At 44.2% G+C, this 21,829-nt stretch overlaps 1 protein-coding gene across 2 annotated transcripts in view; it reads right to left on the minus strand.

Moving 5' to 3' along the window:
* Positions 1 to 21,829, minus strand: part of LOC142152766 (A disintegrin and metalloproteinase with thrombospondin motifs 2-like) — a 775,540-nt gene that overhangs the window by 565,218 nt on the left and 188,493 nt on the right. The gene's annotated exons all lie outside the window — the stretch shown is intronic.

Consider the following 21,829-nt stretch of genomic DNA (forward strand, 5'->3'; position numbering starts at 1 on the left):
TACACAAAACATTAGGCTCAGACAGCCTTGCAGGAAATCGGGCCCTAAATTCATCGGTCCGTTTCTCATTGTTAAGCAGAACAATGCCGTAGCATTTAGGTTGAAAATTCCAGGGTCATTAAGGATACCAAACACATTCCATTGCTCCCTGCTTAAGCCTGTGTTATACCCAAATCAATCCCAGCTTCCAAGTCCGCATGTACAGAATCGGAATAAACCTCAAAAATACATAATTCAGAAGATTCTCGATTCTAAGAACGTGCAGGGTCAGGTGCACTTCTTGGTACAGTGGAGGAATCGCGCCTTGGAAGAGCGGTCCTGGGTCCCGTGGAGGAAACTTAATGCTACAAAACTTTTAAGAGAATTCTTCAAAAAATTCCCTAAAAAACCTGGGTGTCGGGGTTCCTTAACCCCTCCTCAAGGGGGGGGGGGGGGTACTGTCAGGAGCTGCGGCGGCCTCGGGCACCGCCGCAACTCACTTCCTGTTTCAGTGAACGTCCCGGCCGTCTCCATGACGACCGGGACAAATGCTACAAATGGCTAGACAACTGTTGGCAGAATTTGGGTAAAAATAATTCCACACATAAGACGTGGATTTTTTGGTCTTATGCCCAAGCATGACACTTATCACAGGCAAGAACTGCTTCCACTGGTGCAGGACTTACACAAACAACATTATTGTCATCAACATCCTCATTATCGCCGTCGTCAGCTACACAAATATCCACCTCATTCTGTTGCATTTCCAATGTGGCATCATTCATTTGTGTATCATCGGCTACACTTAGGCTGCTCATCCACACATCTGCAGAGATGCTGAAAGGAGGCTTCCTTATTAGTACAGTATCAGAAAGGTCAGTTTTACACATAGCACTCGTGGATAGACTTTCCTCAGGGATTTGTGTCATTTCTGAATCTGAACATAGTTTCTTCTAATGCCTTATTGTTTTCTTCCAGCTTGGCTTTTACACTTAAATGTATTTAGGCACCACTTATTGAGTAAAAATGACAGGGTCTTGCTTCATCATGACTGACCTTACAAGAAGATGCTTCAACGACAGTTGCAGAACTAGCACTTATACATTCTTTCCTTGCCACTGCGTATGTAGAATGGCATATTGGCAATTATATTTTTTTCAGCACTTATCTTTGCCTGAATTACAGGTGTTTTTTTCTTTACCAAGGTAAATGGTGTTTTTTTACATTTTTGTTTTCCTGAATTAAAAACACTATGCATTTTAACATAGGCTTTAGATTGTAAGCTCCAATGGAGCAGGGACTGATGTGAATGAGTTCTCTGTACAGCGCTGCGGAATCAGTGGCGCTATATAAATAAATGGTGATGATGATGATGATAGGCTTGAGCAGACGATGTAGAGGGATTACTATCATTATGACTGGTGCCAGCAGCTACTTGGTGCTCCTGGTCTTCTGCGGACTGATGTGAATCCATATCGATGGCACAGAGCAATATGACTGGAGACTTTTAAGAACACTGCCAGCCCTATTATTTCTGTTTTGGCACTAAACACTGCCACCTCTCCTGTTTCTGGGTGAACTAGGGCACAGTAGAATGTGACTGGAGCCTTTTAAGAACACTGCCAGCCCTCCTTTTTCTCTTTCATTAATCACACTGTCCAACTGCACTGGAAACTGCCAAAAACCCTACTATCCCTTATGTGTCTCTATATGAAATGGCACCGTATCTCCGTGGAGGGCAGTACTTATAGAATCCAAAACTCGCGAGAACTGATGCAACAATGACATATTGCCTCGTTTTCATTTCCGAGGGCGCGCGAAAGTACTCGGATCTGCAGTGGTCCGGTGGGCTCGGTTTTCAGAAAACCGAGTCCAAGCATCTCTGATATAAACATGTGGGTATGTGATCTTATACTGAAGAAAGAAAAAGAAAATGAAAATAGATATTTTGTGCAGTAGACTAGGTGGATTTAACGCTGCTAAATATTCCTGTGAACTTCTGGAGTGGGATTGTTTTGGTACTCCTGGCACTGCTATACGAGAATGAGATAGGTATGTAATAGGTGTTCTAATTATTAAATAATCCTTTCCTCCAGAATGAAAGAAATCTTGATATTCCATTTCAATGCAAAATTAGATGTATTTGTGAACCTAATTTGCACTTGACAAGGAACGCTGTACAAACTTTTGCACTCCTGCAAAAGCCACCATCTACCATGCAGATCAATATGCAAGGTAGGAATAGGGTCTGCTCTTATTACAATTTTGTATTTTTAGAGATCATTTAAAGATTTAAAGAGTAGGGGAAGTCTGATCCAGTGTGGTAGGGAGTTCCATAGCTAGGTAGGTAGCAGCATGGGAAACTATTGCGAAACAGATGGTTACCTGAGAAAAGGCGAGGCACAGATCATAGGCAGATCTAAGAGGTATAAGAGTCAGCATTTTGAGACTTATTAAAGGGTGGTGGTCAGGGCCTGATTAAGGGTTCTGGCCGCCCTAGGCTAATACGGCCGCAGCGCCCCCCCCCCCCCTCCTCCGAATATATAGGTGTATAGGAACACTCCTGAATATGAATGTTCAGGTGTATTCTCCAGCATTCAAATTTAGACAGATTGTGCCATTGTCTCTTACCTGTCCTTGCTCTTCTCTCTTGCAACTTTGTTATCCTTTCGCTGGCTTCTGGAAAGTTGGCGTCCTTTTTTGAAAATGCAAAAATGTATTATAATGCAAACCCTGAATGATTAGGACCTTTAGTTAAAACAAAACACTCCATTATGGCCAGCTAAAAGTACCCCATTGGACAGGCATATATAAGCAATATCTGAATATTTGTTGTCAATCAAATACAAACCTCTACCAGCCCCATCTCACTATTTAGTATTCTAGTGATTGCTGAGACCACCCATGTGACCACCACACAATCATGAGATTCTGCCCCCCAAAGCTGCTCTATTTTTTAAAAAAACCCCTGCAGCCATTTTCCTTAACCACAACCCCCCCACCGCCATTTTCCTTAACCCCTGCTGCAGCCATTTTCTTTACCTCCCACCCTGCATCCATCCCCCTTGCAGCTATTTTCCTTACCTCCACTCTGCTAGCTAGCTATCCCCCCGTCACATCAAAACTCCCCCAGTCACATATATCAGCCCCCCTCCTCTGCCCTCCTTCATACATATCAACCTCTCTACCTCCCTATAGATTTTCATGGCAGCCCCCCCTCCCACCCTATAGATTTGTATGACAGTCCCCCTCTCTCCCTCCCTATACATATGCATGACAGTCCCCCCTCTCCCTCCCTATAGATATGCAGGGTAGTCCCCCCCTCCCTATAGATATGCAGGGTAGTTCCCCCCCTCTCTATAGATATGCAGTGTAGTTCCCCCCCTCCCTATAGATATGCAGGGCAGTTCCCCCCCCCCTATAGATATGCAGGGCAGTTCCCCCCCCTCCCTATAGATATGCAGGGCAGTTCCCCCCCTCCCTATAGATATGCAGGGCAGTTCCCCCCTTCACTTACCTGTAGTTGTGCCAGCGTCGCTCCTCTCCTCAGATCAGCAGATAGGAAGTGAAGACGTCCTGCCTCCTGTCTGCTGCACAGCAACAGGCAGCCTGGCGATTGGCTGTGTGTTGCTAAGCACTGACCACCAATGCTTTTGATCGTCGAGCCCTCCACCCCCCCCGCAGCGACCCCCCGCGGTGACCCCCCCCCTCCCCCACCCCGGAAAAAAAATGAATGAAGAAAAAAAAAAAAAAAATAAAAAAAAAATAAAAAAAAAAATAAATTTTTTTTTTTAAAAAAAATACCCACAGTGCCGCGCCCCCCGGGACCCAGCGCCCCAGGCTGCAGCCTGGTCAGCCTAGTGGTTGATCAGGCCCTGGTGGTGGTGTTGAGTGCTTGAGTGAAGTAATTCAATTGGACTTTGTAGGATATGAAGTGCAGGTATAAAAATTTGCAGAGTGGTGTGGCGGATGTGAAATAATGAGAAAAGATTTGGTCTCTCTAAACACCGCGCCCGGCCAGCTGTTAAACAGCCAGGCGCGTGCGCACAGGTTTAGGCCAGCCCTGCATACCTGTTGGAGTCAGCCAATCAAGGCTGATTAAAGCTTTAGTCTCTGCTGGTACTTTGCAGATACGATTGGCTGCAGGCTCTGCTATTATTCTACAGCTGAGGACATATTCTGGACTGTGTGCTGATTGGCCATCTGTACTATTTAAGGCAATGAGGACTGAGCCTCATTGCCGGTTATAGAGTTCTGCCCTCAGTTCTGCTGCCTGCTTGTTCTCTCTGTTGGTTATTGCTACCTTGGATTGACTACCCGTGTTTTGACCTCTGCTTGTTCCTGGACCTGTGAACCTTCTCTTCTGACCTTGACCTTTTTGCCTGGATTACGGATTTTGCTTCTTTACCTGTGTGTCTGACCCTTCGCTTGTCCCTGGATTTTGTATCTGTGCTAGTGACCTTTGACCTTGGATTCCCTCTTCACTACAGCCCGCCCATCACTCCACTCCTGGGTGCTCCTTTAAGTCAGTATACGTTACTCGACCCTCGGTCGGCCCGCAGTCAAGTCTGTCCCCACCACTAGGGGCTCCAGCGAACAATGGGCCTTCAGAGTAGTCCCCGAGTTTCACTGTACTGGCTTGGGAGTTCCTAACATTATAACCGGCCAAGGAAGATTGGTATTATACGGCCATGGACAACGACGAGTCAAACCTGTCTCCAGCTCAGATATTGGCAAATCAGATACAGGCGATTTCTCAAGTGGTGCAGAATTTATCCCAGCGCCTGGCAGCCCAAGAAGGGGTTTCCAGAGACCTGCAGCTTCAGCAAGTTCCCGCTGGTGTCACGGGCACTAGGAGTCTTTGCCCAGGATATCACCAGATGATGTTTTTACCAGAGTAATATAGCTGGTACTATGGTCCTCTGGTAGCAGGGTGACAATGGAACAGGAGAATCAGCAGATGTTGAGAGAATGCTCAAGGAAAGTCTATGACTAGCAGCAACTGGTAATGACTAGATGTATGTACACGAGGAACCAGATGGACAAGTAAACGTGAGGAGAGTCAGTGGTCTGCGAACAGCAAGTTGTACCACTGCTATAGTGAGGAGGAATGTGCAGGAGTAGAGAGGAGGTGGTGAGAGTCAGTGGTCTGCGTATAGCAAGTTGTACCACTGTCTATAGTGAAGGAATGGATTCCAGGTGCAAGTAGGTAACGGGGAAGTCAGTGGTCTGCGTAAAGCAAGTTGTACCACTGCTTAAGTGAGAGGATACTTGAAACTGGTGTCAATGGGAAACAGGAGTCAGTGGTCTGCGTTCAGCAAGTTGTACCACTGCTATATATATGTGAGGAGGGGCACGAGGAGATGAATGGAATGCAGAGGATACACGGGGCACACGGAACTTGATCCCACGATGATAACCACAATATAATAATAACTGACAAGCGCTGCTTGAAGTATACAAAGTCACTATAGAGATCCAGGTAATAGGAAACAAAGTCAATGGTAATAATAGCTTCAGTAGATGGAAGACTCTGGAGATGAACAGAACACAGTCCAGACGGATATGCAATACAATAGCAAAGTCAATGGAAAGTATGCATACCGCGGTTTAGGAGAGCAGGCTGTCAAGGAGACGTGCAGGGATACCTGAATGGCTGAACGCCGGCAGGAGGAGAGACCACTGGAGGATGGAAGCGGTAATCAGGTTGGTGCAGCGCACAGAAGGTAACCGATAATCAACGGAGCAATACTCAGGAAGCAGTAGTAAAACTGGAAACATGATGAACACGGGAGAGTTGAGGCTGTCTGATATCCGGCAGTAGCAGCGGAGGCAGCGGCGGGAAGGCACGCTGAACACAGGAGAGTAGAGGCGGTCTGGAATCCGGCAGTAGTAGCGAAGGCAGCGGGGGGGAGACAGGCTGAACACGGGAGAGTAGAGACGGTCTGGAATCCGGCAGCAGTAGCAGATAGGAATCAGTGGAGAGCTGACACGATGAACACAGGAGAGTTGAGACGGTCTAGAAACCGGCAGGAGTAATGGAGGCAGCGGAGAGCAGACACGCTGAACACAGGAGAGTTGAGGCGGACTGGAATCCGGCAGCAATAGCAGATAGGAATCAGCTGAGTGCAGACACGATGAACACAGTAGAGTTGAAGTGGTCTGGAAACCACAATCGTAGTCGACAGGAATCAGCTGGAGCTGAATACACGAGGAAACACAGGAACACCTTCAGAGGCTCATGGGGAATGAGACTCCAAGATCAGGCAACTAGGTAATGATCACAGGTGGTTTAAATAGGGAGGGTTGCCTGATCATCCAATCAATTAAAAGCAACAGGTACTAAAGGTTTCATAAGGGCTGCACATGCGCAGACCCTCAGGATGGCGGACGGCCACGGTTCCTGAACACAGGAGAAATGGCACTCACAGTCCGGTGAGTGACAGCTGGTGACACACCGGAGACTAAAATGAACTTGCCTGACCGATTCTCTGGAAGCAAGACAGCCTTCCGTAACTTCAAACAGAGCTACAAGCTGTACTTCCACCTGAAACCACGTTCCTCTGGTTCTGAACAACAAAGGGTAGGAATCATCATCTCTTTACTCCAGGGTGACCCTCAGTCTTGGGCCTTCTCCTTGCCTTCAACCAGCCCAGCCTTGCAGTCCGTGGATGCCTTTTTCCAAGCTTTGGGGTTATTGTACGATGACCCAGACAGGGTAGCATCAGCTGAGTCGCACCTCCGAGCGTTGAGGCACGGACGTCGCTCTGCGGAGGAATATTGCGCGGAATTCCGGTGATGGTCCGTTGATAGTGCTTGGAACGATCCAGCATTGCGAAGTCAATTTCGCTTGGGACTTACAGAGCAGATTAAGGACTCCTTAGTCCAGTATCCGGTATCCGAGTCACTGGAGGAGTTGATGCAACTCGTTATTAAAATTGATCGTCGGATCAGAGAAAGGAAGACTAAACGGGAATCATCTGTACCTGTTGATATATCCTTCAGCTCCTGTGCCACTCTGCCCGACTCTCCTGAACCCATGCAGGTGGGCGCTTACCGCTTACCTCCAGATGAACGTTCCAGGAGACGCTCACTAGGTCTCTGTATGTATTGTGGTCAACCTGGCCACTTAGTACGTCTGTGTCCCAATAAGCCGGGAAACTCCAAAGCCTAAGTGCAGGTGAAGAGGTGTGCTTAGGTCTTCAGATTATCTTTTCAGAGAATTCCTTATTAGTGCCTGGGCGTTTGGCTTTCCGTGGTAAATCCACGGACCTGTCAGCATTTCTTGATAGTGGTGCGGCTGGTAACTTCCTGGACATAAAATTGTCTCTTAAGCTCAACATTCCGGATATCAAGCTGGGATCAAGCATTTCCACCTGTGGGTTAGATGGTAACCCCTTGCCTGGGGGAAGAATTCTCGCTAGGACTCCAATGGTTCGGTTGTCTGTAGGAGCCCTCCATACGGAGGAACTCTCCTTCTACTTAATTTCCTGTCCCTCTGCTCCATTGATTCTGGGGTATCCTTGGCTGCGCAGTCATAACCCCCTTATTGACTGGAAAGCAGGGGAAATTGTCCATTGGAGTCCCGAGTGCTCTACGTCTTGCTTGACCCTGCCTCTTAGAACTATACAGCCTAGTCCAGAATTGTTGCCGATACCCTACCGGGACTTCAGTGATATTTTTTGCAAGAAGAAAGCTGATTCACTTCCACCACACCGAGAATATGACTGCGCAATTGATTTAGTACCGGGTTCCAAGTTGCCCAAAGGGCGTTTATATTCATTATCCCTTCCTGAAACGCAGGCCATGGAACTATACGTAGAGAAAAACCTGAAGAAAGGGTTCATTCGCCCTTCTAAATCTCCGGTAGGCGCAGGTTGCTTTTTCGTTTCCAAAAAAGATGGCAGCCTTAGGCCTTGCATCGATTTCCGTGGACTGAATAACATAACGATTAAGAACATGTATCCTTTACCCTTGATTTCTGTCCTGTTCGATCAATTGAAAACAGCCACTATATTCTCTAAGATTGACCTCCGAGGGGCCTACAATCTTATCCGAATCAAGAAGGGGGATGAGTGGAAGACTGCTTTCAATACCCAGTCGGAACACTACGAGTATCTCGTAATGCCATTTGGTTTGTGCAACGCTCCGGCAGTCTTTCAGGACCTGATTAACGATGTATTACGTGAGTTCTTGGGAAAAACAGTTGTTGTTTATTTGGATGACATTTTAATCTATTCTGAATCCTTATCTCAGCATCGTCAGCATGTCCGCCAAGTTTTATTTAAATTACGAGAACATCACCTGTACGCTAAACGGGAGAAATGCGAATTTGAGGTGTCCACAGTGGCGTTTCTGGGGTACATCATCTCATCAAGATTCGCAATGGATCCCACCAAAGTTCAGGCAATCCAAGATTGGGTCCTCCCTACTAACCTGAAGGCGATCCAAAGATTCCTTGGATTCGCCAATTATTACCGAAGGTTCATTGGTTCATTCTCTTCGTTAGTGGCTCCTATCACTGCCCTCACCCGAAAAGGAGCTAACCCAGCGGACTGGTCTTCGGAAGCATTGAAAAGTTTCTCGGCTCTCAAAGCTGCATTCATTTCTGCTCCAGTACTTAGACACCCTGACCCAGAACTTCCGTTCATTGTGGAGGTGGACGCTTCGGATGTCGGTGCTGGTGCTATTCTCTCTCAGAAAGACCCACGGAGTAAAAACTTACATCCTTGTGCTTTTTTCTCTAGAAATTTTCTGCCTGCTGAATGTAATTATGATGTTGGAAACCGTGAATTATTGGCCATTAAATTGGCGTTGGAGGAATGGCGACATTGGTTAGAGGGAGCTGCACATACCATTACCATCTTCACGGACCATAAAAACCTCCAGTATATTCAGACCGCAAAAACTCTGAACCCCAGGCAGGCCCGCTGGGCACTATTTTTCACCAGGTTTAGGTTCATTATTACATTCCGTCCAGGTTCCAAAAATACTAAAGCCGATTCGTTGTCCCGAAGTTTTTTGGCCCATCATCCTCAGTCACCTGACCCGTTGCCTATTGTTCCTTCAACCACGATTCATCTCGGACTCACCCAGGATCTAGGAGCCACTATCCGGCACTTCCAGAAAATCGCTCCAGTTCAGACACCTGCCAACAAATTATTTGTCCCGGTGCACCTTAGGAAATCGGTCCTCATGGAGGGTCACAATAACCCCGCTCTGCTGGTCATCTAGGAATTCGTAGCACTATCGAAATTCTTTCTCGCTGGCTTTGGTGGCCTACCTTATCGGATGATGTGGAGACTTATGTCCGTGCCTGCCCTGAATGTGCCAGAAATAAATCTGCTAGAAACCGTCCTTCTGGTCTACTGTTACCCTTACCTGCTCCAACCAGGCCTTTCGATGGATTTTATTGTTGACCTGCCAGTATCTGCAGGTCATAACACCATTTGGGTAGTGGTGGACCGATTCAGTAAGATGGCACATTTTATATCATTACCCAAGTTACCTGATACCAGGACCTTGGCCACCTTGTTTCTGACACATATCTTTCGTCTCCATGGGCTTCCCGAAGACATTGTCTCGGACCGAGGATCCCAGTTTATTGCACACTTTTGGAGATCTTTTTGTAAATCCATTGGGATCACTATCAGCCTGTCCTCGGCATATCACCCTCAGTCGAATGGACAGACAGAAAGAACCAACCAGGCCTTGGAACAGTTCTTACGCATTTATGTGTCTAAATTCCACGATAACTGGTCCTCTCTCTTGCCCTGGGCGGAATTTGCGTATAATAATTCTTGCCATTCCACTATACACACATCCCCGTTCTTCTGCAACCTCGGGTTCCATCCAAAATCCAACTCTTTCTCTACTGTTTTTCCCAGGGGGGATTCCGGAACACCTGCCTTTACTGCCAGGTTGAGATCTGTCTGGAAAAAGGTGCACTCTGCACTAGGTCAAGCCTCCCAAAAATCCAAGGTCTTCACTGATCGCCATCGCAGACCATGTTCATTGAAAGTGGGGGATCTGGTTTGGTTGTTCACACGGAACATCAGGTTGCGGCAACCTTGCAGGAAGTTGGGGCCACGATACATTGGACCATTTGCCATTATAAAACAGATAAATCCAGTCGCATTCCGGCTCAAGCTACCACCCTCTTTAAAAATACCGTCTACTTTCCATTGTTCTCTTCTTAAGAAAGCTGTGGCTCCAGAAAATTCAGTCAGTCTTCCTATAATAGGCCTCAGCCTTTGACTATCAACGGAGACCATGAATACATTGTTGAAAGAATCCTTGACTCAAGGAGAGTTCAAGGCCAAGTGCAATTTTTAGTCCACTGGAAGGGTTACGGTCCAGAAGAGAGATGTTGGATACCACAGAGGCGTCTCCACGCTGTGAGACTCATTAAAGAATTTTTAAAGAAGTTTCCCACGAAGCCTGGATGTCGGGGTTTCTTGACCCCTCCTCAAGGGGGGGTACTGTTAGTGCCCGCGGCCGCCGCGACTCTCCGGGGTCTGCTGGTGACGTCCCGGCCGTTGCTACGGCAAACGGGCGTCACTTCCGGTTTCTGTGTCCCGGTTGCCTGGGCAACAACCGGGACGCTTTGGTCTCTCTAAACACCGCGCCCGGCCAGCTGTTAAACAGCCAGGCGCGTGCGCACAGGTTTAGGCCAGCCCTGCATACCTGTTGGAGTCAGCCAATCAAGGCTGATTAAAGCTTTAGTCTCTGCTGGTACTTTGCAGATACGATTGGCTGCAGGCTCTGCTATTATTCTACAGCTGAGGACATATTCTGGACTGTGTGCTGATTGGCCATCTGTACTATTTAAGGCAATGAGGACTGAGCCTCATTGCCGGTTATAGAGTTCTGCCCTCAGTTCTGCTGCCTGCTTGTTCTCTCTGTTGGTTATTGCTACCTTGGATTGACTACCCGTGTTTTGACCTCTGCTTGTTCCTGGACCTGTGAACCTTCTCTTCTGACCTTGACCTTTTTGCCTGGATTACGGATTTTGCTTCTTTGCCTGTGTGTCTGACCCTTCGCTTGTCCCTGGATTTTGTATCTGTGCTAGTGACCTTTGACCTTGGATTCCCTCTTCACTACAGCCCGCCAATCACTCCACTCCTAGGTGCTCCTTTAAGTCAGTATACGTTACTCGACCCTTGGTCGGCCCGCAGCCAAGTCTGTCCCCACCACTAGGGGCTCCAGCGAACACTGGGCCTTCAGAGTAGTCCCGGAGTTTCACTGTACTGGCTTGGGAGTTCCTAACAAAGAGTGGTAGAAACGGGGACAGAAACGTAACAAGAAAATTGGTGGTACCATTCATAATGGGTTGTAATTGAAACTCAGTTGAGGGCATGGTAAGCTAACCAAGTAACAACATTCTGACCACTGTCCTGTAATGTTTGAGGGACTCTCGCCTTCCAGGTAGGTTTTCGGGGACTCCCAGGTAAGCAGGCCATTCTCCTGCGACCTGCCCACTTCCTAGTAAAATGTGAGGGATGGGACCTCCATGACGTGATTTGCCACAAATCACTGCCTTTTGCCTTCCACAACTACACCAAATGCATAGCAGGGCAAAATGGAAGTGATTTGCAGTGCCATAGAAACCTTCACAGTTGCACCTCTCCTCCCCTCCAGCTTAACCTTGGCGGACAGCATTTAATAGAAGAACATGCTCCACAATCCTTTGCAGACGTATGCGAAAAGTATAGTCTCCGCAGAACCCTTCAATTTTATTATGTTCAAATAAAAGTTTCATGCAGTCCCAGATACAATCATCCATACTTCGTCCCCATACGCCAATTGGATGACACTGTATCTATAATCTTAGACATTGGGGCTATATCTTGATACTATATAGCTCTCTTCTATCATCTCCTTCGCCACCTGTAGAGTAATTTGAACAGGCATGGGAGCAGGGAGTGGAACCTTGGAATAACGATGACTGAGGAAGGATGGTCATTCTTTCGTCGTTAGATAGCGAAACCTTCTAACACAGCTATGGAGAAAAACCACTTATAAACACTTATAAAGTATACTCTAGATGGTACATCATGATGCGTCTGATCTCTTTTGGCGGAATTGTGAGAAAAATTGTACTTTCCTCATATATGGTGGAACTGCAGCTTATACCCGGATTTTGGGATGATATTGATATAATGCTACTAATCACCCAGGTTACTGCTATTCACATATCTAAAGATATACATATTACTATAAACCAAGTTTAAGCTGTAGCTACATCTTCTGACAAACTTATTCACTATATAAATATAATATATATATATATATATATATATATATATATAGCAGCTGAACTTCAAGTAGCTACTGACTGGAAGAAAGCCTTGCAACCATCTAGAACTGCTGTTATTGATAGAGTCTGGCACAATGCTTCTATAGAATACATCACAAGCCTTCTCTACGATCTCTACTTTTCATAAGATTGTGGGATCCCCAGTAATTCTAGAATAGCACTAGCATACCTGGCACCATCTAACACCTTCACTCTTTCCTCGGTCCCTCTGTCCGGTTCTCTTTGTTGCTCTTCCCTGTTAATGTTTCCAACATTGCTGTGATTGCTCTCACTACCTTTCCCCTCCTTCTCCCTATTACTCTCCACTCATTTAGTGCCTCGTACCAGGGGTACTTCTCATTGGCTTTAAAATAACGTTTTCTCCCTCTCTTAGCTCCTTACCCGACCTCACACCCCGTTTAAAAGACATAAAACCCAGCAGCTTTTGTGTTATTTTTTTCAAAGCACTACTGTCAGGATCTGCCTGCAGTCCATTGCATTGCATGCTCCTTTGCATTGGCAGTTCCTGCCTCCAGGACTATAGGACTTTATTATTGTGTTCATTGTATTTATATCTGGCAGTACCTCTGTTCACCATCATTACTCTGGATCCCTCTTTATCTATCATTCCTCCTGCATCTGCAGTATTCCTTGCAAACAGTATCCAGTCATCTCAGATATTCCTGCGCATTATATGGTTTGTACTATTTATCTGCATTTTGATTAATAAACACCTATATTCTCTATCACATCCTGGGCTTCATAGCTGTTACTTTACTTTGAAGCATGACAACTACAAAGTCTCTATCAAGGAACTGCAGAGATGGCTGCTAACCGGTATTGACGCAACTGAACAGGGAGGCGCAGAGTCTAATGTACCCCCAGTATGCACAAGGGACCCCCGCAAGGGGGTTTGGGCTTAGCTGCAGAGGGTACGCAGGTTGCAGTTCTCCAAGACAGTCACCAGTGTAGCGACAGTAGTAGACAGGCGTAGTCAGGCAATCCAGGTCAGAGCCAACCGGGCGGTGCAGTACACAGGGAGGATGCAGAGAGAAGACAGGTCAAGCCAAATAGTCAAACCAGCCGGGCAGCGAGGTACCAAAACGAAACACAGGACAGTAGTCGCAGGAAGCCGAGTCAGAACCGAATAACACACTGGATCAGAAGTTCAGGAAACGCTGGAGCAGGAGTGAACCAATACTCTGGCACTAGACATGTGTCAGAGGCTGCTTTATATACCATAAGGTGCATCCTGAAAGGGTTAGGGAGATTTTGGCGGTCAGACATGCTGGCTGCCGACAGGTGAGCAGAGATAGCGTCCTGCTGCTAGGCAACAAGATGTGGTTGCTGAGAAGGTGCAGGCATCCGTCTCCTGCACCAAGTGTCAGTGCGGAGGCGGCTCCTGACAGTCTCCTTATCTCAGGTTCTGCCATGTTGTCGTTTTACAGTTGTTTAGGATCACCAGCTGTTTGTAAAGATTTGGATTTTCACTGTTTTTATTTTAATTTCTGAATTTTAATGTTCTTTCTAACTTGCCCTTTCTTTATATATGATTCACGGATTTTGTGACCTGTATTGTTTTTCTGCTGTTATAAATAAAAAGTTTAAAAGAACAAAAAAGAATCAACAGCATAGCTAACGGTTTTTAATTTTATCAAAATGCAGTATTTGAAAAAATGTTACTCTTTCTATTTCTGCAAGCTACAGTTCATAGATCTATTGCTCTCAGTAAGGGAGAGGACATCATAGGGGGATGGTTGTAGTAGGTGGTTATGGTTCTGCTATTTTATCTACTGTATGTTCTATATTAAACAGAGTACTAATTGTGAGGTAGCACCACATTCCCACTGCACTAGCACAGTTGCTGGAACAAAAACCTGGGTAGCTGTAATTAATATGTAGAGTGATCCTGTGTAGGAGGTTCTTCCCGGCTGCCTACCCTTTGTGGAAGTCTTGAAGCAAGGTTGTCGGTTACAGCCACAATGTTCTTTGATTGCCAGATTGCTTCCGCTCTAGATTACTATGTTTTGTACCTAAGCCTGGATACTGACCACTCTCTTTGTCTATATATATATATATATATATATATATATATATATATATATATATAGATATAGATATAGATATATATATATAGATAAAGCATGGCATTCACTGGAGTCTCACACAGTTTGACTGAACCATTTCACTGTTTATTGGCAGTTGTCAGAATTACTTAAACAACTGGTTACAGAAGACATTTCCACTAAAGCATCACCCTTCTCTAACAACTCTACCTTTGGCTAAACAGTAGTTCCCTCACTACTTAATCGGCCAATAACTGTCATCGGTTGACCCACCAACAAATACAGTGTTTATCCTCCACCCAAGCACTACAAGCAAATCACAACACAACAAACCAATTACTACACCCATGTGGTACATCTGTGTGTGTGTGTGTGTGTGTGTGTGTGTGTGTGTGTGTGTGCTAGAAGAAGCACCAAGAGGGAAATTAACGTTGGGGTACTTAGCTGGCCACTAACTGGCATTGGTGACCCCGCCTACAAATACAAACAGTGTTTTTATCCTTCACCTCAGTACTACAAACCAGCAACAACTCGATTACACCCATGTGGAACACCTGTGTGTATGTGTGTGTGTGTGTTTGTGTTTGTGTTATGAAAGGGGAGCTCAGGGAAAACCCTGTCTGCAGCCTGCTTCTGCAGACTAGATGGGTTTTCACCTAATTCCCTATAGGAGAGGAGTGACAAATAGGCCTCTTTTGCCAATATATATATATATATATATATATATATATATATATATATATATATATGTATATATACATATATATATATATATATATATATATACATATATATATATATATATATATATATATATATATACATATATATATATATACATATATATATATATATATATATATATATACATATATATATACATACATATGTGTGTATGTATATGTGTATATATATATATATATATATATATATATATATATATATATATATACATATATACACATATGCATATACATATACACACACACAATACTGTGCAAAAGTGTGAAGAGAAATGTTGCAAAGTAAGAATGATTTCAAAAGTAAACATGTTAATAATCTATTTTTGTCAATTGACAAAATGCAAAGTGAATAAGCAGAAGAGGAATCTAAATCAAATCAATATGTGGTGTGACCACCCGTTGCCTTCACAACAGCATCAGTGCATCAATTCTTCTAGAAACTCTTGCACACAATTTTGAAGGAAGTCGGCAGGGAGGTTGGTCCAAACACCTTGGAGCACTAACCACAGATCTTCTGTGGATGTAGGCTTGCTCAATTCTTTCTGTCTCTTCATGTAATCCCAGACAGACTCGATGATGTTGAGATCAGGGCTCTGTGGAGGCCATTTCATCACTTCCAATAATCCTCGTTCTTCTTTACGATGAAGATAGTTCTTAGTGACATTGGCTGTATGTTGGTGGTCATTGTCCTGATCCAGAATAAATTTGGAGCCAATCAGATGGATTTGTACCTGCCTGTATTTCTCAGCATTAAAGGCATTGTTAATCTTGACCAAATCCCCAACTCCTTTTGCTGAAATCAAGCCCCAAACTTGCAAGGATCATTTTGAGCAGTGCACAGATGAATATCTGACTGGTGTTTACAAAGTATTCCCATGTGGATCCAGAAGTAAGGTGGAGGATGTAACATGTAGGCTACCAGTTTTATCCTCCCGCTGATTGGGTATGGACTTATGTAATTGGGCCCCAGTTTAAATGAAGGAATCTTCATGGTGATGTTGTGTGTGGAGAGTCATACTTTCTAGCCCACTGAGAATATTGACCCATCCCAACTCCTCTGTTCCGCAAATCTTTTATGATTAGCTACCACTGTCTACAACTGAGATCCTGCACACACTGGTCTGCAGAAGGAACCCAATGCAGGGCATGTGGAGAGAGGATGACTACCAGGTGGAAACTGTGGTTAAGGTAGAATGATGATACCATGAAGTCCTGCACCAGATTGTTCCATGAGAACTCTACCACATAAACAATTGGGACTAGTCGTCCTAAGCATGCAAGACAAAGAATATGCTTGAGGAATTGGTTGGAATGCTCTATCTGACCATTCTACTGGAGTGGTACCCACATGAGCAGTAGAGAAGGCTTCCAAACTTAGCCAGGACCTGGACCTCTCGGTTAGAGATGTTCTCCATAGGAAGTCTGTGAAGCCAGAAGACCTCTTTGACGAAGATCAAGGAGCATTGAAGTGCAGGTTGCAATTTTTTCAGGCTATGAATTGGCTTGCTTGGAATAGTAATTCACTACCACCAGGATGGTGGTGTTACCTTGAAACGTGATGATATCCATGAAGCCATAGGTCCATGGTCTCTATGAAATTGGTAGAGGCATCAGGACAGGACCCATGGCACCATAATGCATGCACAGGTAGTACAGGATTTTATGAAGTAGTCAACATCCTTCATAACAGTCAACCACCAAAATACCCAGAGGACCAAAGTGAGTATTTTCCTCCTCTCTTGATGCCCTACCAATCATTAGTCCTATCCCCATTGTTGGACCTTCAACTAGCAACCATGAGGAATGAATCTCTTTCATTTGGATGCTTTGGGAACTGTTGTGAGTGCTGGTGTTTCAACCGGGATCCTATCTAGCAACTCCGAAGAGATGGCTACTCCCAAAATTAAGTCTGGAGGTACAAGGTGAAACTGTGGTTAAGGTAGAATGATGATATTATGAAATCCTGCACCACACTCCCTATTTGAATAGAGTGAAGGATATCCTTGTAAGTCTGAGAGAAAATAGCTGCTGGTCCACTCTCGAATGTTCAGTCTATAGGCCTAATTGGGATTGTGATATTTCAGCATTGGCGCAGAAATGAAGAGATGTTTCACAATGTCCTGGGGGGAGTCCAAGTGTTCTAAGGATTCCCTTAACAATATAGTCGTTACGCGCTCATTGACTTTTAATGATTAGTTTATTTCTGTATGTTAGTTAGTATCAACAGACCAAAGGATGTCCATCCAATTAAATGCAGTCCTTAGAATTCACATCCGGCATTGCCGCGTGGCGCTACACTCCTGTGTGCACACCACCCAGGTCAACTGCAAGTATCATCTTTCTATTTTATCAATATAACTTCAGATACTGGTACAAGCTCAAGTCCTACTTTGGATTGATTCGTTACCTTTACCACAGATTGATTTGCTATTTTTACAAGGACATATTGCTGCAGTCAATATCATCTGAATTCTAAGGACTACATTTAATTGGATGGACATCCTTTGGTCTGTTGATATAGGGATCATATATGATAACATCAACTTAGGCGGTTGGAGGCCATCACCTTTCTAATAATTTTTATTCTTTTTTAAAGCTGTTTTACTACAAATGTGGAGAATTTTTATTGTATGAGCTCTATGCAATGTGATATGTGATTTTATTTTATTTACTCTTTCATTTTTTTATCGATATGGTATATATGCTTTTTTATGAGCGATATCCAAATTGAAATCTTTAGTATAAAATAAGCTGTATTTTATATAAATCCGTGGTTACCTAATTTTATATATACTAACTAATATACAGAAATATACTAATCATTAAAAGTCAATGAGTGCCTAACGACTATATTGTTGATTTTTACTATAAGGGAGGGAAACCCTTAGTTGGTTGGCATTTGGAAATATAACATTGCACTGGCAACAGGTAAGGGCTCCAGGAAGTCCTTTTATAGTAGTTGCTCATTCCTGACTGGAGACTGCTGTCAGCTGAGCAGAAGCAGCACTCTGAGTTGCTGAGATGGATCAGGTGACTATATCCAAGATTGCAGCCCACAAGAAACTCGTTTCGGTGGGAAACCTGAACTGGAGGATGCTATTCCCTAATTGGCTGAGAGGAATCACATGACCGAATCCAAGATTGCGGCGCCCATACCCTGATTCTGAAGGGATCTATGGAGTGGAGACAGACTGGGCAAAATCTTGCAGAGAGATCTGAAACCAGCAGAGCCTGAGGACCGCAGGGACTACCTGGAAAGACACCGGAGAGGTAAGTGAAAGAACCTGAGAGCCTGGTATGTGACACCGTCGTGTTCCGCAAGGACAATGTTGTCCTCTTTAGGTTTTAATTTTTTTCCTCACATGAATTTCAAGCTGGAAGAAAGAAAAAGATCCTCCGGGCTTTAGGTGAGCAATAAAAAGTTTAACAAGGTTGTGTGGGGAAATGATTTTTTAATAATGTATTTTTTTCATAGTGTCTGTGTGGTAATTTTATACATTTTTTACAGGTTCACTACAGGTTCCAGGGCTTGTTGGGACCAGTAGTGCATTAGCAAAAAAAAGCTAAATATCTTCTAACAATTTATTACTCCAAAACAGGGTTATTGGGAGAAGTCATGGTGCATCCAACATCGGGCTGTTTTCTTTTAGGGTGGGCACATTGTTTGCAGGCCCGATTCCCCTGGTTAATTCAGCCATGTCCTGAACAGGCGATGGCTGAGTGACACTGCAACAGAAGGACCCCATGCTGGGGCTTATAGTGGCAACAACTCAACCTGTCCTAGCCTAGCACTGGTAGCGGCTTTGTCTAGGTGGATCACAAGTTGTTAGCATACTTAGATTTGCCACTATCAGCCTAGGCCATGAGCGCTGGTAAAACCTTTTTTTTTTTATTACATTAGCAAGGTCCATCTGATGATCATTGTCATCTGCGCTGATCTCGAACCAGCCCTTCAGAAGTTGCAATAGATACATCTCCTGATAGACGTATATAAGGCCGAGTCTAAATCTGAATCGGCCTCCCCTTCCCTCGGCTGTTCTGTCTCCTTAAGTTTAAGGAGGCACAAGTGTTAGAGGTGAGCAATTTGTATCATTCCCAGAGTTTTTGGAGAGGACCAAGTGCGATGTAATATAGAGGGCAAGGTGTTTGTTGTAATTTTGAGGAAAGGGTGTTTGTTTTAATATGGCGAAAACATGTTACTTGGACCATATGGTAATGGTACTTTACATTTGTATTTGGATTATATGGTTGTGGTACTGTACATTTGTACTTGGAGCATACAGTGTGTACTGTGATGCATATGGAGTATACAGGTCAATGGAGGCATATGGTGTAGCTACTAGGGAGAATGGAGTTTAACTTAATATTATGTGCAAGCATGAGTGTTGTAACACGTGTGTTAAGAATCAAGGGTAAAGAAAACTGTTAAAATATTTTACATTATGTATAAGAATGTTATAGAAGATTACTGTGTCATGGAGAGTGTTACCTTACTCTTACTATATATTATCTTAATGATGCTACACATCTGCCTCTAATTTTGAAGACTGTACAGTCCTAGTGGGTTCTTTGAAATCACTTAGGCAGATTGTTTCAAACGAAACATGACATTGTGTAATGACAGTACAAGGTATGTGGATATAGAGTTCACCAGGTTAACACAGTTGCAAGATCTTCCGATGACTCGTTCAAGTATCCCACCCTCTCTGCTTGATAGTTACCCTTCTACTTAAAGGAAGGGCCTCTCTGCTTTTGGCAGATACGCAAAGTCACAAAACCAAAGTGTAAATCATCTGCATCATGTAGCCTCACATTCCTCCCCCTTCTTAAATTCCGTAAAAAAATACCACTGTCCAACTGCCGAGCAATTGGCTGCAACTGGGCCTTGTGAGTAGTACGAATATCAACTGGCTCATTCTGAAGAGATAGTCCATCAGCATTTCCGTGTTGGCTGCACTTTTTGTGTGAGATGAAAAAATCTGAATCACTTGGCCTCACAGTAATCTTTCCTGCTATATGTATGATTGCTATAATTATCATCAGCTAGACATATCTGCCTCTCTCACCGCTCTCATTCTGACAAATCTTACACTAGCTCCCCCTACCCATACATAATACTCTTCAAACTCCTCACCCTCACGTACAAGGCCCTCTACAACTCCACTTTTCACTATAGCTGGGTATACACTACACAGTTTTCATCCAATAATCGGCTAAATCAGCCGACATACGACCGCTCGTTCAAAAGTCGGGTCAGTGTGTGCAGTGACACGATGGTCGAAAGTCTGCCCAAATGGACGATTGTCGCCTCATTTGGTTGGTCGTACCATTTAATATTTTCGTTCCAATCTCGTTTCCGTTGTGTAGTGTATATAAACTTCCGATCCACAACAGTGAGTACAAAATTACAGTCATTGCTCACGACAACATAGCTGTAAAAAGTCACTAAAGGGACGTCCGCTCTTCCCTTTATCGTCCTAAACAAGGCTAGTGTGTATGCAGTCCATGGACCAGGCGATCGGACCATCGATCGCATGTAAAATCGCTCGGCATAAAAAGTTGGTCGAAATTTCTGTAGTGTGTACCCAGCTTAAATCTCCAACCTTATCTCCATACATACTCCTTCTCACCCTCTCTGGTCAACTAATGACTCTAATAACCTCTTGTAAGTATGTCTCAGATCCTTATCCAAGATTTCTCCCATGCTGCCCCCAACACTGGAATGATCTGCCTCGTTCTATCAGACTATCCACTAGCCTATACAGTATAGCTTCAAACTGTCATTGAAAATTGAAATGCCACCTGTTTAGACAAGCAAACCATTTCTTCACTTAACCATTTCACCATGTTATACTACACGCTCTTTAATTCTCCATCTCTCCCACTTTTGCTTTTTACCTACAGATCCCTTACATTGGCTCACCCTTATGTGTCAACCGTTTGTCTTCCCCTTTCCTTTAGATTGTAAGCCCTAGTGAGCAAGGCCCTCTTCTCTCCTCTTTTCATTACCTATAACTTTTGCTCACCAACTACACTGCATACATCCTTCTTGGGTTTTCTGCATATTGACTCTACTCTTCCATTGTCTTTGCATCTCTTTTAGTGGCTCTAAACCTGTTAGTTGTGTCAACGCTAAATGGGCACAGGTTTGTGTCAGTACATACAAAAGCAGTATGTAATAGGTAAACTGGAAACTGCATGTGTGAGTGGTTAATGATGTTAGTTAAAGATTTGCAGTCACTACATGGCAACAGATGGTATGATTTCTCATGTGACCTTTTCGTTCACACCGAACAGAAGCAACCAGAACTTTTCACATCCTCACACGAAAGTTATTTTCTCACATAAAGGGCTTTGTAATTGTGCACAAGAGCAATGTTTCCCACATGATTTTCTCCCAGTTGTCAGCATCACGCTACCAACCCTCACTATAAAATGTGCTGGAAGGCTGCTAGCTTTGTTGCCAGATTGAGATTTGTTTCTCTAAACCAGCATTTAATATATTTTATATCTGATTGATTACTTATGTCCCTTACATTGGCTGACAATTTTTCTGGTCATTTTTCCTTGGACTTGACTGACTATTCTTAAGGTGCATATCCATTGGCTACATTATAGCACAATCAACATTACAACACATCAGTCCTGGAAACTATTCGGCCTATGTAGGTACTGTGACTGATCATCTTGAGGATCCATCCCTTTCTCCCCATGGAAGCAGCCAAAACTCTCCTTCACTACCT

This window comes from Mixophyes fleayi, chromosome 4, assembly GCF_038048845.1.
Source record: "Mixophyes fleayi isolate aMixFle1 chromosome 4, aMixFle1.hap1, whole genome shotgun sequence".
NCBI lineage: Eukaryota > Metazoa > Chordata > Amphibia > Anura > Limnodynastidae > Mixophyes > Mixophyes fleayi.